The sequence below is a fragment of the Heteronotia binoei genome, chromosome 21 (genome assembly GCF_032191835.1).
Source record: "Heteronotia binoei isolate CCM8104 ecotype False Entrance Well chromosome 21, APGP_CSIRO_Hbin_v1, whole genome shotgun sequence".
NCBI classification, from domain to species: Eukaryota; Metazoa; Chordata; class Lepidosauria; order Squamata; family Gekkonidae; genus Heteronotia; species Heteronotia binoei.
In genome coordinates this window covers 37,233,863-37,250,828 of record NC_083243.1, presented here as the reverse complement: position 1 = coordinate 37,250,828, position 16,966 = coordinate 37,233,863, and the positions used below count along the sequence as shown (strand labels likewise).

The following is a 16,966-nucleotide window of genomic DNA, read 5'->3' as shown; positions in this document are numbered from 1 at the left end:
ACCCCCTTTCTCCCTTCCTTTCTCTTTCTCTCTCTGTGGAGCCTGTGTGGTGGGAATTGTGAAGGACTGCTGCTGGGGAATGTGGCTGCCTTTAAAGGTCTGCTGGAAGCAGCTGCAGTTTCTGCATGAAGGGAGGGAAGGAGGGGTGGCAGGGATGAGGGGTGGGAGCCAGGTACCACCAGTTCAATTTGCACTTGATTATCCCAAATGGTGTGGCCTAATATGTCAATGTGTATGTGACCTAATATCTAATATTAGGGGATGTGGTCTATATGCTACTGAGTTCCTGTTGGGCTTTTTCTACAAAAAAGCCCTGGACCTATGCATTTGCCTAGGGTGGCAAATGCATAGGCTTTGTGCAACTGCATGTACCAAATTAGGCTCTCCCCACATGACTTCAAATAGAAAAATAATTATTTGCATTAATTTTGCTGGCCTGAATCATTTTTCCTTTTTTTTTAAGTTGGTAATTTTGTATGGCCCACGAATGATGTTATAAATATCCATATGGCCCTTGGCAGAAAAAAGGTTCCCCACCCCTGCTCTAAGATGTTAGCTGGTTTGGCTTGAAGAAGTGATTTAAAACGACAAAATGCCTTCTTCAAGCTGGCTGATGAGGTGGTGGGGGCTTCGAGAGCCACACAATATGTGTGAAAGAGCCACATGTGGCTCCCGAGCCACAGTTTGGCCACCCCTGGGTTAGACTATCTGGCTATGGAGGTGGACCAAGGTTAAATCAATGCTACACTCTGCCATTAAACCCCAGTGTGATTTCAAGGTGTCCCTCTCTCTCAGGAGCTATCAAGCCACTGGAGACAGATGTAGGTGGACAGAGCTGCTACAACATGAAGATGGTGGCTGAGCCAAAGAACAACGTCTGCCCTGCATCCCTCCTCATAGCCCGCAAATGGATTATAATGGCAGCCTCAGACTCCTAGAAGTGCACTACACCGGCCCTGAAACGACCAAGCTATTTAAGTTTCCTTCAGTGCCATCAACACAAACATTTAAAATGCCACAATACAAACGGCACAATATGTGCTATCATCATTGTCAAACGGTTACTCCCACACCAATATTTTTGCTGTTATTATTATTATTTTAACATTGGCACTTGCTCAAGTACAAATTGCTAACAAATTAGGGTCCATTATCCTGGCCAAGACCCAAGGCCTTGGAGTTCTGGAGAGAAAAAGATTTACTTCTGAAGAACTAAACAAAACAGTACAATTACAGCCTGAAGAGCAGGAATCCCGATCAATGACGCAACTCCCTTGGGACTGTAACAACTTGATTATACTAAGTGAGAGCCAGGAACAGCCTTGAACTCACTGAACTTGAAAGAGCTAAAAACAGAGCTACTAAGAAGAGGCGCCCAGCAACAAAGTTTAAGTTTATTTGATTGATATCCCGCCCTCCCCGCCAAAGCAGGTTCAGGGCAGTTCGCAATTCATAATAAAACAACAATATTAAAAACATTAGATTAAAATGCAATCCGGTGCTAATTTCTATACAATTAAACAATATAGTACATAGATACATAGACGGCATTCAATCAACGGTCTTAAAAGACATCCATACAGATCTAATGTCCTCGGCGATGGCAGTCATTTCAATTAATTCTGGTTAATATTTAACTGCCAGACGCAAGCTGAAATAGCGTGGTCTTGCAGGCTTTGAGGAACTGGGCAAGGTCCCACAAAGCTCTTTCGCATGTTGATTTGAGTCTTGCCTCCCTCGACCTGGGGATCGATAGCAAATTTTGAGTTCCTGATGGAAGTACCCTCTGGAGAACATGTGGGGAGAGACAGTCCCTAAGGTAGACAGGTCCCTGGTCATATAGGGATTTAATGGTAATAACCGCACTTTGAGGATATTTTGCACATCTGCTCTATAGAAGAGCAGCAGCACTTTATTTTGCTACAACAACTACCTCCAATTATCTCCGAGCGGCTTGTTTATAATGATTGAATTTTTAACTGCTAATTGATGAATTGTTTTAGTTAACTAATTTATAGAGAAACTTATTGTTGAATTGATTGGCTTTAGATAGAATATATATTTTTGGCAAATTAATTACGGGTGTTTTATTGTTGGGGTGTTTTTATAATTAATAATGCCATCAGAATTAATTTAAGTATTTTAGCTAATTAATTCATAAGGGAGATTGGGGTTTGGGTTTAATTTGGTTGGTTAACTTTTAGAATTGGCAGGTTGGTAAATTAAGGAAATTGACTGGCAAGGACAGAGAGGATTGGGGAGTTCATTAATTGCAGGGTGTGAGTTGTGCTTTCTACATTGGTTGAGGCTGAAGTAGAGACCAGTGGGAGATGACAGGTCTGGGGATTCCAGTACTTATATAATAATAATAATAATAACTTTTAATTTCTATCCCGCCCTCCCCGCCAAAGCAGGCTCAGGGCGCCAAAGCAGGCCTTCCCCTTCTGGGGAGGGGAAGGTATGACAGTGGGAACAGACATCGATATAAGGGAAGGAAGCTGAGACAAGGTAGTGCTTGGCCACCTTCCGGTCTGTGTCCCATCCCGACGGTGAAAGGTAGTGGGGTCAGGTTGAATTACTCACCTCCGTCATTGGTGTTATGCAATGCCAGGTCCATAAATAATAAGACCTTGGTCCTCCGAGAGTTTCTGCTCGAGCAGGACGTGGACCTGGCTTGTGTGACTGAGACCTGGGTGCGAGAGGGACACACTGTGGCTCTCTCCCAAACGGTTCCCCCGGGTTACTCAGTCTTTCACCAATCACGGACTAGCGAGCAGGGGGGAGGGGTGGCTCTATTCATACGGCCCTGGAGATCAACGGTATTGAATGTGCTGGTCTGGCATAGGACGTTGGGGAGGGGTTGGCAATTTGGCTGGTATACCGTCTGCCTAACGCACCAGCCAGCACCTTACCATCCCTGATCGAGGCTGTAACAGGCTGGGCATTGGAGTACCCAAGGCTTGTGATCCTGAGTGACTTCAATGTCCATGCTGACAACGCGGCCTCTAGTCAGGTGATGGACCTAGTGTCATCCATGGCGACACTGGAACTCTCCCAATTTGTTACATCACCCACTCACCAGGTGGGGCACATGTTAGTTTTGATCTTTGCAGGTATGGTGGACGATATTACTGCGGAGGCGGTGCCATGGTCGGATCACTTTGCCCTCAAGGCTCATGTGGATGTTCCACCCCAAGCCCGTTTGGGCAGCGAGCTTATTTTGGCTTGCTCACCGAGTCTGATGGACCCTGAGCGGTTCCAAATGGCTCTATGGGATCCCTGGCCCCCTGGCAACTCTCTTGATGATCTGGTTGAGTCCTGGCATGGCCGGCTCTCCAGAGTCATTGATAAGCTCACACCTTGATGCCCTCTGCGCCCTCACGTTAAGCTGGCCCCGTGGTATATCCCGGAGCTGCAACAGCTGAAACGAGGACTCAAATGGTTAGAGAGGCAATGATGGCATACTCGAGACAAAGCGACTAGAACAATGGTGGCATACTCGAGAACAAAGCGACTAGAGTTTATGAGGTTCTATGAGATGGCTTACTTTGCGGCCAAGATTGTATCTGCAAATTCACACCCGGCGCAATTGTTTAGGACAATTTGGAATCTTACAACACTGCCACAAGGCAGGCCAAATGCTAAGGAATTAGAGGTAGGCTGTGAGGCTTTTGCAAAAATTTTTGCAGATAAGATCGTGTTGCTCCGCCATGACCTCCCTGCTACATTGGATACAGTATGTGAACTTGAGGCCCGTGCCTGTCTTCTGGTCCAGTCCTGGATCGCTTCAAAACACTCAGCTTGGAAGAGGTTGACAGAATCCTCTCTATTGTACATCCAACAACTTGTGATCTGGACCCGTGCCCCTCCTGGCTAATTAAAGCTTGCCAGGGTGAGCTTAGGTGTCCTATACGGGACATCGTAAATAGATCCCTCTCGGAGGGACTTTTTCCAACGCCTCTTAAAGAGGCTGTGATCTGCCCTCTCCTGAAAAAGGTTACATCAGATCCGACCAAATTGGCACATTACTGGCTGGTCTCAAATTTATTGAGAGGACGTAGTGTTACAGTTGCAGAGTTTTCTGGATGATGCTTCCGTCCTAGATCCCCACCAGTCTGGCTTTCACCCGGGCCATGGGACAGAGACAGCGCTGGTCGCCCTGGTGGATGATCTCCAGTGGCATCTGGATCGAGGTGGTTTGGCGGTGCTGATGTTGTTAGACCTATCGGCTGTGTTTGATACGGTCGACCATCAGTTACTGACCCGCCGCCTCCCCGCCACGGGATTCAGGGGCTGGTCTTGCAATGGCTTTCCTCTTTCCTTGATGGTTGGGGACAATGGGTGGTGATTGGGGGAGAAATGTCCCAGAGGTGTCCACTTAATTGTGGGGTGCCTCAGGGGGCGGTCCTCTCCCCGATGTTGTTTAATATCTACATGTGCCCCCTTGCCCAGATTGCCCGTAGGTATGGGCTGGGTTGTCACCAGTATGCTGATGACACCCAGCTCTATCTTGGCGCAGTTCCGCAGGGCCTGTAAGACGACCCTCTTCCGGCTAGCCTATACCTAGCTATGATGACAACTGATGTAACTGGCCAGCCATCTGTTTATAGGAAATTGAAATATTCTGTTTTAAAGTTTTAACTGTTTAAATATTTAATTGTTTTATACTTAATATTGTTTAAATTTTATGTTTGATTAAATTGTTGGAAGCCGCCCTGAGCCATTCGTGGGAAGGGCGGGATATAAATCTCAAATAAATAAATAAATAAATAAAATCTACTAATGGACGGACGGCCTGGTGGCGTCCCAGAAAATCTGGACCTAGCATTGCAAGCCGTGGCAGGATGGCTCAGGCTGAGTAGGTTGAAGCTGAATCCAGTGAAGACAGAGGTTCTTTGCCTGAGCCGTGGCGGCCTGGGAAGGGAAATCCCCCTACCAGTTTTTGATGGTGTGCCACTGGAAACGGCACGCAAGGTCAAGAGCTTGGGGGTGCTACTGGAGCCTTCCTTGTCAATGGAGGCGTGGATAGCAGCCACTGCTAAATCCGCCTTTTTCATCTTAGGCAGGCAAGGCAATTGGCCCCCTTCCTGGAGCACGACAACCTGGCAATAGTGATCCATGCAACAGTCACCTCGAGGTTAGACTACTGTAATGCCCTCTACATGGGGCTACCCCTGTGCTGAACTCGGAAACTGCAGCTAGTGCAGAATGCAGCAGCCAGACTGTTATTGGGACTCCCTAAGTGGGAGCACATACAGCTGAGGCTGTGGGAACTGCACTGGCTCCCAATTGTGTACCGGATTCATTACAAGGTGCGGGTTATTACCTTTAAAGTCCTATATGGCCAAGGACCTGCCTACTTTAGGGATCGTCTCTTCCCATATGTTCCTCAGAGGGTACTGAGATCTGGTTCACAAAATCCATTGACAATCCCTGGGCTGAAGGAGGCCAAACTGAAAGTTACAAGAGAAAGGGCCTTTTCGATCACAGCTCCCCACTGGTGGAACCAATTACCTGAAGAGGTGCGGGCCTTGCGGAGCCTTACCCAGTTCCGCAGGGCCTGCAAGACTACCCTCTTTCAGCTGGCTTTTTCTTAATGTGGAACCTATTGTACCATCGTCACATAAAATTGTAAGATGAGTAACATCGAGACTGTAGCACCAAGCTAATTTGTTGGTTTTTAAATTTGATGGTTTTGATTAGATGGTTTTAATGTAATAATACATATAATTGAACTGTAATATATAATTGTTATGTAACCAGTTCACTTTTATTATTGTATTATTGTAATGTTTGCATTTTATATTATGTTATGTTAGCCACCCTGAGCCTGATTTGGTGGGGAGGGCAGGATATAAATTAAATATTATTGTTATTATTATTATAATTATAGGCTGACTAGCCTATAATTTCCTGGTTCCCTCCTGGATCCCTTTTTAAAAACTGGTGTTTTCTGGTCATGGCTTTTTTTGTAGCAGAAACTCCTTTGCATATAAACTCCTTTGCATATGTGTACACCCCTGATGTAGCTAATCCTCCAGGAGCTTACAGTAGGCCCTATACTAACAGCTCTGTAAACTCTTGGAGGATTGGCTACATCAGGGGCGTGCAAAGGAGTTCCTGCTACAGAAAAAGCCCTGGGCCTTTCCCATCACTTACTGTCTGGCCGTTTTAAATGAAGATGCCAGAGATTGAACCTGGGACCTTCTGCACAACAGTCAGATGCTCTGCCACTGACCCACCACCCCTCACTTGGTCTATCGGGGCAGTGCTGTGTACAATGACTGGCATTAGCTGTCCCAAGGCACTTCATATGTTAAAGGATAATATCCTAATCCATATAGCTGGAAATGGCAGGTATTAAGTCTGGGACCTTCAATGGGTGCACAGTAGATGATCTCTCATTGAACCACAACTTGCAACATCTAAATTATTTCAAAATGTGCCCCAGTTAAGCAGATTTTTAAAAGTGGTATAAATTTCTTTTTAAGTCAAGCGATTACAAAAAGTGTGATGAAGAAACAGTACCCTGATGATAACTCACAGAAGGGGGAATGTGTCTTCTATAACAGGGCCTGACATGTGTGAATATCACTTTAAAACAAATAATAGTTTTCCTTAGAACTGCTGTTTATTCATATGCAAATAGATGCAGATTTGACCAATGCATTGATTAAAAGTCATATGGCTAATCAGCTAAGCTTTCTTTTAATTGTCTGTAAGCCCTACAGCTCACACAGTGCTTTAAATAAACAGGGCTGCCCTTTGTATTTTTGTAACAGGAGAGGTCCACCCATGTGCACATTTCCACCGAACATGTACAACCAGGGCTCTTTTTGTAGAAAAAACCCAGCAGGAACTTATTTGCATATTAGGTCACACACCCCTGACATTGCCATTGTTTCACACAGGGCCTTTTTTGTAGAAAAAAACCCAGCAGGAACTCATTTGCATATTAGGCCACACCTCCTGACACCAAGCCAGCCAGAACTGTGTTCCTGCTCAAAAAAAGCCCTGTGTACAACTCTAGTGACTTTGAAGTGAGTTGGAAGCATCTTCTGCTTCCATGCAGTTCTCTGTGCACAGCACATCTATTGGAAGAAGAGCCAAAGGGGAGAGAGGGAAGGGGAGGGAGAGAGGGAGAGATCTCACATAATCAGATTGGTATTGGAACAAATTGTAAAAGGTGGTTCAATACACTGACCTCCTAAGTGCTGACATTAGACATGATTTGTTTTGAAAAAGCTATCAATATACAGTATCTCTGCCAAATGACTCAAAATACAGCTATTTTGTGCCTCATTTTATAACCCTTTGGTGTGACATAAGTACAAACAAATAGGAGATACTGGGAAAAGCCAATGGAAAAGATAACAAAAGGGAAGGAAAATGGGCACCTGCCATTCTCTTGCAGTACAAACCCTGCAGAGCATATTGCTCCACAGACTCAATAGCAGCCTGTCTGCAACCCTTGAACCCAAGAACTGATCTCCCTTTTTAATTTGGAAAATAAAAATGACCCTAGGACTCAGGAAATAAAAGCCTGAGCAAGAAAAAGGTGGAAGGCCAACACTAGAATATATTAATGTCTGCACTATCATAAATATTTCATTCTCATAATGATTTATAAAGTGGTATTTATTTTAGCACCTGGTAGGAACAAATAGCACAGGCTGTCTATCCAAGGGACTCAACTGAAGAATCACAAAGCAACTTTTGCAATTTTCTGAAATAACGGGATTCTTTTGTATGAAGGTTCTTAGTTATTTGGTACCAAGGCTTTTTTTGAGCAGGAACGCACAGGAACGCCGTTCCGTCTGGCTTGGCATAAGGAGGTCTGGCAAATATGCAAATGAGTTCATGATGGGCTTTTTTGTAGAAACAATGGTGACATCAGAGCTGTGGCCTAATATGCAAATGAGTTCCTGCTGGGCTTTTTCTACCAAAAAAGCCCTGTTTGGTACCATTTCTGACCTGACAGGAGCCTCCTAGTGAGAAATATGAGGACACCCAGTGACTGATTTGATGGCATGAAGAATATGAATCAAAGAGTCCATGAATTATTATTAATAATGATAATTATTAGCACAATGCATTTGTGCATGCATGCACACACGAACAGAATTCCTTCAGAGCAAGAGCTTCCATGCGCACAACCATGTCAGGAGCAGCTGTATTTGAACTATGTTGTATGTATTATTGAGCTATTACTGCACAGCTTGACATATCATGCACTGTCTCTATTGCAGTGGCCTAAATACCTCAGACTAGCCCAAGCTTGTCAGAGCTCTGAAGCTAAGTAGGATTTTTCCTGGTTCGTACTTGAAAGGGACACCACCAAGGAAGACCAGCGTGGCTGTGCATAATAAAGCAACAGCCAACCACCTCTGCTCTTCTCTTGCCTGAAAACCTCCTGAGGGGTCACCATAAGTCAGTTGTGACTATGGCACTTAATTGTTTTTAGTCATATTACATTGTTTATTGGATCTCCCATGCTATTTTAAATTGTTTTACACCACATAATCCATACTTAGTCTCAGTGAGAAAAGCGGACTCTAAATAAAGCAAATGAAGAAGTATTTTCTATAGTAGGAAAGACAGAACCAGGCTCATCTGAATTCCCTGTAAACAAATTTGCCAATACATTCTTGTTCAGCAGTTTCATACTGGAGCCTCCCTTTGAAGTCTTTCAGTTGAAGCATGGTGACTTGGAGGTCAAACAGCTGAAGCCCTGGAAAAGTGACAGATTCTCCCCTGTGATGCTGAATGCTGCCATTTTTGATGTGTCTATTTATTCTCTTGCACAGAGACTGATGAATAGCGCACTAGTCTACAAAAGCATATGTTTCTACTACTAGTAATACCACAGAGACAGAGGCTACAGCCAAAATAACGAGAGTCTTGCAAGCATCTGAAAAAATAATAATTGCGCTATAAGCTTTGTGGAGCCAGAGCCCACTGGATTAGAGGCATGCACTTCTTTTTCTTTTTGGCATGTAATTCATAAATTCCCCAGTCCTGAAAGTGATACTTTCAGATTTGGAATGGTGAAGGCAATTGTTACAACTATCCTAACAGAATCAGGACAGTTGCCAGTGCAATTCCTACCAAGGTGAGAGGATTAGAAACATTAAAGGGTGGCGGGTGGGGGGAAAACTGTACTGATGTTTTGCTATATGATGTTGTAAGCCGCCCTGAGTCCGCTTGCGGAGAGGGCTGGATATAAATGGAAAGTAATAAATAAATAAATAAATAAATAAATAAAATATGTCTTGCTACAGCAGCTGCATCAATGAATCACTAGCAAAAAGCTAGCAAAAGAGCTGTAAGGCAGAACTAGGGAGCTTGAATCAGCTGGGAGTCACTGACTGCAGCAGAACAACCAGAGCCTCCTTCCTAGACTGGGAGGCGACTCTAACTGACTGGATCCCCCTGAAGCTTCCATATGGCAACCCAAGTGAAGTGAGTATCAAAGCAAAGTGCGTAGTACAGAAGTCTGCATTTGGCAGAGAAAGCGAGTAACAGAGCTGGATCCAACAGAAAAGTTTGCAGAAGGTTTTGCTTAGTGTCAGAGGTATTGTCAGAGAACACTCTACCTTTCCCTTTGTCAAGCAACCCACAATCTGACCCGCTATCTGACTCTTACAAAGAGTCAGGAGAATCTCCCAAACAAAATTCATCAAAGTACAGGACACAACAGTGTCAATTCGATAAAATCACTTCCTCCTTCTCCTTCCTTTACCTCTGGAAGCGTCCGTCTCCAAGCCATATGTGATGAGATGAGGTAGGGGGAATATACAGAACTCATTCTCATAAAGACATGATGGATTTGAATGGCTCCAAAGAGTATATGCGTTTATTCTTATGCTTCAGATTTACTCTAAGACAACTATTTAAAATATTTGTGGCTATGTTGAGAGTGTGAGATAGTGTTGGTAAGGACTTCCAGGGCTGGAAAATGCCGAGTTGAACTGCTTCTCAGAAGGGGAACAGGCTGGAACTTCTGTTCGGGGTAGTGAAAAGCAATCTAATGCCTACTGCCTACTTTTCTCAGTCAGAGGTTAGTCCAAGATATGCACAGAAAACTTTGAGGAGATTTACTTTGGCTAAAAGGGAGTCCTGGGGGGGGGGGGCTCCTTTGAGGCTTTGAAGAGTCTCCGGAGACGAGTTGCATTTTCATCATCTGCAGAGGTTTCCAGAGTCATTTATTTGACTTAAACTCAACAGGATCCTAATCTTCTTTGATTCTACTAAACTGGTGTTGATCTGGATAACTTCAAAGAAGGTACAGATCGCTATCTTTCATTCCAGGACTAATTAAAATTAAACAATATAAAATCAGAAGGTGGGAAATTGGAACTTAGAAAGCTTGGAAGAAGAAGGGGAGAAGGGGCGAAATTTGGACTGTGTAAATTTAAAGGACAGTGTTAAAAAGTGAGAAGGAATTTATTGTTTGGTCTACTTGCGGTTTCTGAGAAAAAGCCCCATCGTCATAGAACTCCAGCTTCCACAGTCAATACAGGAAATACGTCAAGTATCGTGATATCTCTCTACCAGCGAAAACAGGATTTGGTGCCCAGAAAAGCAGGAAGTATTGGATGAAAAAGGGAAATCACTGAAGCAGCCAGCCTACTCTAGGACTATAATATCATAGAAAAACATCAGCGGCCATTGCAAAAAGGTCAAAGTTTAAATAAAATTTTTAAAGTGTTCGTGACATTAAAAATTGGTAGAGCCAACAGAGGTGACGATTATAAGGTAAATGCTATTGGACATTATTGTTAACAACTATTTTAGAAACCTCTAGAGGAAAAAGGAATTTTTTTTTTTTAAGCGAGACAGAAAGTCGCCATTTTGGAGAAAATAACTTTAAAAATTAATATCTGAGCCCAGGAGGCTCTGAGGACGACGAAATTAGGCTTATTGAAGAAAGCAAGCTTCATTCTTTTAAACCTGATAGTTGAAATTTAATTCAGTGAGGTTAAGTTTTTCAGTGTTTATACATGTCAGAACACAAACAAACCCGTGCAAGGGCTGCTTCATTGGAGAAAATGCAGGAGCAATTGGATGCAATGGAAGCCAGGATGATGAAAGGGATGAAGGAGATGATTCCAAAAAGGAAATTAGAAAAGATATTGAAGAGCTAAAAAAAGATATAGAGGATCTCAGAAATGAGACTGTTGTAACATCAAAGAAAGTGCAAGAGGTGGAAGGGAGAGTGAAAATACCACCTTGCTAAAAATACAAGAAAAAGTGGCAATTCATGACTGCAAATTGATGGAGACCCAGATATGTCTGAGAGGAGTACCTGAGGAGGAAGAAACTGACCTGAAAGAATATATAATAAAAATACTTGCAGAATTTTTGGAGGAAGATCCTGAAGGGACTAGAAACATGTATGACTATATGTATAGAGTGAATTCACCAAGGGATGTGGTTATAAGATATATGACAAAATAAATGGTGGGAAAGATTATGAATAAAAATTTTGAAAAAACACTGATAGTGGGAGGCAGCAGAGTAAGAATTATGAAGGAGTTGCCAACACAAGTGATAAATGACAGAAGAGCATATAAGAAATTGACAGAAAAATTACGGGACAATGAAATGAGGTATAGATGGATAATACCTGAAGGTTTGAGCTTTGAACTTCAAGGAAGAAGGATTACAATTACAAATACACAGGAACTGCGTAGATTTTGTAAAGAACACAAAGAATTTGCACCATGATGGATTACAAATTATTATCTTGGAATGTTAATAGGCTAAATTCACCACACAAAAAAAGGCAACATTTAATTGGATTAAAAAGCAAAATTGTAATATAGTTTGTCTACAAGAAGTACATATTAAACAAAAGGATTACAAATTTTTATAGAATAAGCAATTGGGACTAGAATTTCATTCACTGGCTGAACAGAAGAAAAGGGGAGTGATTTTTTATATTAAGAATTAGATCCAAAATTACTATTTAAAGATAAAGATGGAAGATTTGTAGTGGTAAAAATAATATTAAATGCAAAAAAAAAGTTGTTAATGGGATTGTATGGAGCAAAGGATGCTTTTTTCAAAGACATTATACAACAATTTGATGAAGTGATATATGATCAAGTTTTGATAATGGAGGATTTTAATGAACAATTAAGAATACACTGGATAGGTCTGGGGGAAAAAAATAAAAAGGAAGGAAAATTGCCAACATCTTTTTTTGAACTGATTAAGCAAGAAAACTTTGAAGATATATGGAGAAAATTTAACCCTGAAGTATGGAACTATACCTTTTTTCAGCAAGACATAATACTTTTTCTAGAATTGACATGTTGTGGGGCACTAAGGATTTAGGCCTTATAACAAAGAAAATAGAGATCCTACCTAAAATAGGAGCTGATCATAACCCAATAATGTGGATTACAAAATTGTCTAAAAAATTGAGAAGATGGAGATTAAATGAAGATTTGCTACAGAATAAAGAAATAGTGACATCTCTAGGAAATGAAACTAAAGCTTTCTTCCAAATAAACGATAGAGGATATAGAATTTCAGATGGTTTGGGATGCTTATAAAGCAGTAATGAGAGGAATATTGATTACACTGAACAATAAAGACAAGAGAGCAAAAGAAAAACAGATGCTGGATATTCAAAATAAAATAAAGAAAAAAGAAGGTGAATTGAGAAAAAGGCCAGGGAAAAAGAAAATTATGAGGGAGATTACAATATTACAAACACAAATGAGACATTTGTTAAATAAAGAATTGGAATGGAATTTGAAAAGATTACAGCAGAAATCTTTCGAGAGAGCAAATAAACCTGGAAAGTATTTGGCATGGCAACTGAAAAAAGAGAGAAAGTAAAATTATTAATAAAATTGTGGTTGATGGAAGAGAGTTGGTAGACCAGGAAGGAATAAAAAGAGAATTCTTTAAGTACTATGCCAAATTATTTAAGGGAGTTAAAATAAAGAAAGAAAAGATGGAAGCGTATTTACAAAATATTAAAATAGCACCCTTAACAGAAAATATGAAAAAAGTTTTGAATGATCCAATTGAAAAACAGAAATTGAAGCAGCGATTAATGCAATGAAAAATGGAAAAGCACCTGGGCCAGATGGATATACAGCTAAATTTTTTAAAACCTTTAAAGAGGAATTAATACTGAAGCTTCAGAAACTGATGAACATGATAAGAATAAAATGGAAAATACCAAATACATGGAAAGAAGCTGTTATCTCGTTGATTCCAAAAGAAGACAGAGATGTCACGAATGTAAAAAATTATAGACCAATTTCATTACTAAATATTGATTATAAAATATATACAAGAATATTGGCAGTACGGCTTAAACAACATCTGATAAATTTTATAAAGGAGGATCAAGCGGGGTTTCTCCCCAAAAGGCAAATAAGAGACAATATTAGAACTGTAAATTGTAATTGTAAATATTGTAGAATATTATGAAAGACATCCAGAAAAGGAAGCTGCATTATTCTTTGCAGATGCAGAGAAAGCATTTGATAATTTAAACTGGGACTTTATGTTTGCAGTAATGGAGAAAATGGAGTTGGGAGAAAACTTTATAAGGATGATAAAAGCAATATATACTGAACAACATGCAAGGCTATGTATAAATGCAGATCTTACAGAAGATATGATAATTAGCAAAGGCACAAGACAAGGCTGTCTGCTTTTGCCACTGTTGTTTATAATGACTCTTGAAATTTTACTGATGCAAATCCAAGAAGACAAAGAAATAGAAGGATTAAAAGTAAAAGGATTTACTTATAAATATAGAGCATTTGCAGATGATATAATGTTTATAAATTAAAATCCCATACAAGTAACACCTTTGTTGTTAGTTAAAATACGGAGAACTTTATATTAATAAAGAAAAATCAAAACTTCTATGTAAATATATTCAAGTAAATAAACAAAAAGAACTGCAGAAGCTAACGGGTTGTGAAGTTACCTCTAAGGTAAAATATTTGGGTGTGGAGATAACAATGAAGAATATTGATTTGTTTAAAAACAATTATGAGAAGCTATGGCGTAAAATAGATGAAGATATGATAAAATGGAATGAACTTAACTTGTCATTGCTCGGCAGAATAGCTGCAATTAAAATGAATATTCTGCCAAGAATAATGTATTTGTTTCAAACTATTCCGATTGTAAAAGACAGTAAACAATTTAATAAATGGCAAAGGAAAATTTCAGAGTTTGTGTGGGCTGGGAAGAAACCAAGGATCAAAATGAAAATTTTAACAGACGCAAAAGAGAGAGGAGGATTCCATTTACCAGATTTAAAATTATATCATGAAGCAGTTTGTTTAGTGTGGATAAAAGAATGGGTAAACAAAAAACTCTTAGCGTTGGAAGGTCATGGAAATAAATTTGGCTGGCACACTTATATGTATTATGGGAAAAAAGATGGATTTTTTTTTTCTCACCATTATACTAGAAACAATTTGTTAAATATGTGGATGAAATATAAGAAATATGATGAGAGAAAGCCATTATGGATAGTGCCAGCAGAAGTAATAAAAATAACAGCTGAGACGGGTGAAGAAAAGTGGTTGTCATACAATCAACTATTAAAAATACAAAGTGGCAAAATAGAATTGAAAACTGCTGAAGAGTTGAAAAATAAATATGATTGGTTCCAAGTGCAACAAATAAAGAGCTTGGTGGAAAAGGATATTAAAACTGAAGGAATAAGAAAAGAGCAAACAGAAATGGAAAAAGTTCTGCTTGGAGATAATGAAAAATTAATTTCAAACCTATATAAATTACTTTTAAAATGGTCTACAGAAGATGAAGTAGTGAAATCTCAAATGATTAAGTGGGCAATTAATGTAAATAAAGAAATACAGATGGAAACTTGGGAATATTTGTGGAAGAATTCTATTAAGCTTTTGACATGTCACAGTATTAAAGAGAACTGTTTTAAAATGATGTATAGATGGTATATGACTCCTAAGAAATTGGCAAAGATGAATAATAAGATGCCAGACAGCTGCTGGAAATGTAAAAAACATGAAGGTTCTTTCTACCATATGTGGTGGACTTGTGAAAGAGCAAAAAAGTATTGGCAGATGATTCAACAAGAAATTTCTAGGATCTTGGGATATGAATTTAAGAAAGTTGCAGAGACTTTTCTGTTGGGATAACAAATGGAAAAATTTCCAAAAGATTGAACTATAATTTGGTACTTGCTTTCAGCTCCTAGGACATTATATGCGCAGTTGTGGAAGCAAGAAAAAATACCAGAGAAATGGGATTGGATTGTAAAAGTTATGACATGGAGTGAAATGGACAAATTAACAAGAATTTTAAGAGACTATGATTTAGAAGTTTTTAAGATGGAGTGGAAAAAGTTCAGAAGATATGTAGAAAAAGAGTGGAAAATAAAAGGACATTGGACAATTTTTGATAATAATTAAGTATTAGAAGGAAGAAGATATTAATTTTTGTTTTTATTAGTTAAGGGTACCTTTATATATTAGTATTTTAAGTAAATTACACCAGCTGGGGTCAAGTAATGGGGGGAGGGGTGGTTAGAAAGTAATATATAGGATAGATAAAAAGGAATTATTAATGATGCAAGAAATAGATATTGTTACCATATGTTTCTAAATAAAACTGTTTTAAAACAGAGAGTGTGAGATAGTGTTGACAGTCCAGCACTGGTAACCCCTAAGAAACCAGGGGAATGGAGTCACAACAAATGGTGTCATGCCTATGTTACAACATCGCTTTCAGTCATGGATGCCAGACCCCTTCCTAGTGGAAGTAGGGGTGCCCCGCTGCTAGGCCTCACCTCTCTGACATGGATCAGCTGGCCAGCAGGGGGATTATCCCAAAAATGAGAAACACCCAACATTTCAGTGATGTGCCTATGTGACTTCAATGTGACCTGGAAGTGACCATACAAATGTCAGGGATGTTAGAGCGATGCTCTGGGTTTGGGGCAAAAACTCTTCGGTAGAAGCTATTTCTACTGTAGAGTTTTTGCCCCAAAACCACAGCACTGCCCCCAACATGCCTACGTCACCTTCTGAGTCACACTGGAAGTCATGTGGGTACATTGCTGAAACTTGCAAAGAAACTCCCAGCTTGCAAAGTTAACTTCCCTTCCCTCAGTCCAATTCAAGAAATATCTGGGGACTTTGGGGGTGGAGCCAGGAGACTTTGGGGGTGGAGCCAGGAGACATTAGGGGTGGAGCCAAGATCAACGCTGTGACAAGCATAATTGAACTCCAAAGGGAGTTCTGGCCATCACATTTAAAGGGACGGCACACCTTTTCAATTCCTTCCTTCCATAGGAAATAATGAAGGATAGGGGCACCTTCTTTTGGGGCTCATAGAATTGGACCCCCTGGTCCAACCATTTTGAAACTCGAGGGGTATTTTGGGGAGAGGAGCTAGATGCTATACTGAAAATTTGGTGCCTCTATTAAAAAAAACACCCCCCCCAGAGCCCCAGATAACCGCAGATCAATTCTCCATGATTTTCTATGGGAATAAATCTCCATAGGGAATAATAGAGTTCCCAGCAGACATTTCCCTCCCCTCCCCCCCCCCCCCGCTTTCTGACAACCCTGAAGCAGGGGGAGGGTCTCCAAACCGGGGGGTCCCCTGCCCCCACCTGGGGATTGGCAACCCTATCCCTCACTGGCTGTCTGGAAGGACCTGGCAACCCTACTTTCAGTGTAAACCTGGTCGATCCTGCTCAGCTTCCAATAGCTGAAGAGATCTGGCTAGTCTAGGCCATCCAGATCAGAGCATATGAAAACCACACTCTTTATACAATGGGTGCTGATGTAAACCAATATTGCTGTTTATACTTCACCAGGAAAAGCCCAATCATCACAGTTTTCTTTTTTTCTAGTCTAGGGGTGAGCTTGTTGGAGAACAGTATAAATCCATCTAAATACTGGATCATAAAATATTTAAGTAAATCATAAGGCAA

At 40.6% G+C, this 16,966-nt stretch overlaps 1 protein-coding gene across 2 annotated transcripts in view; it reads right to left on the bottom strand.

The window, feature by feature from the left end:
• Window positions 1-16,966, bottom strand: part of PRIMA1 (proline rich membrane anchor 1) — an 87,227-nt gene that overhangs the window by 32,059 nt on the left and 38,202 nt on the right. The window lies entirely within an intron of this gene.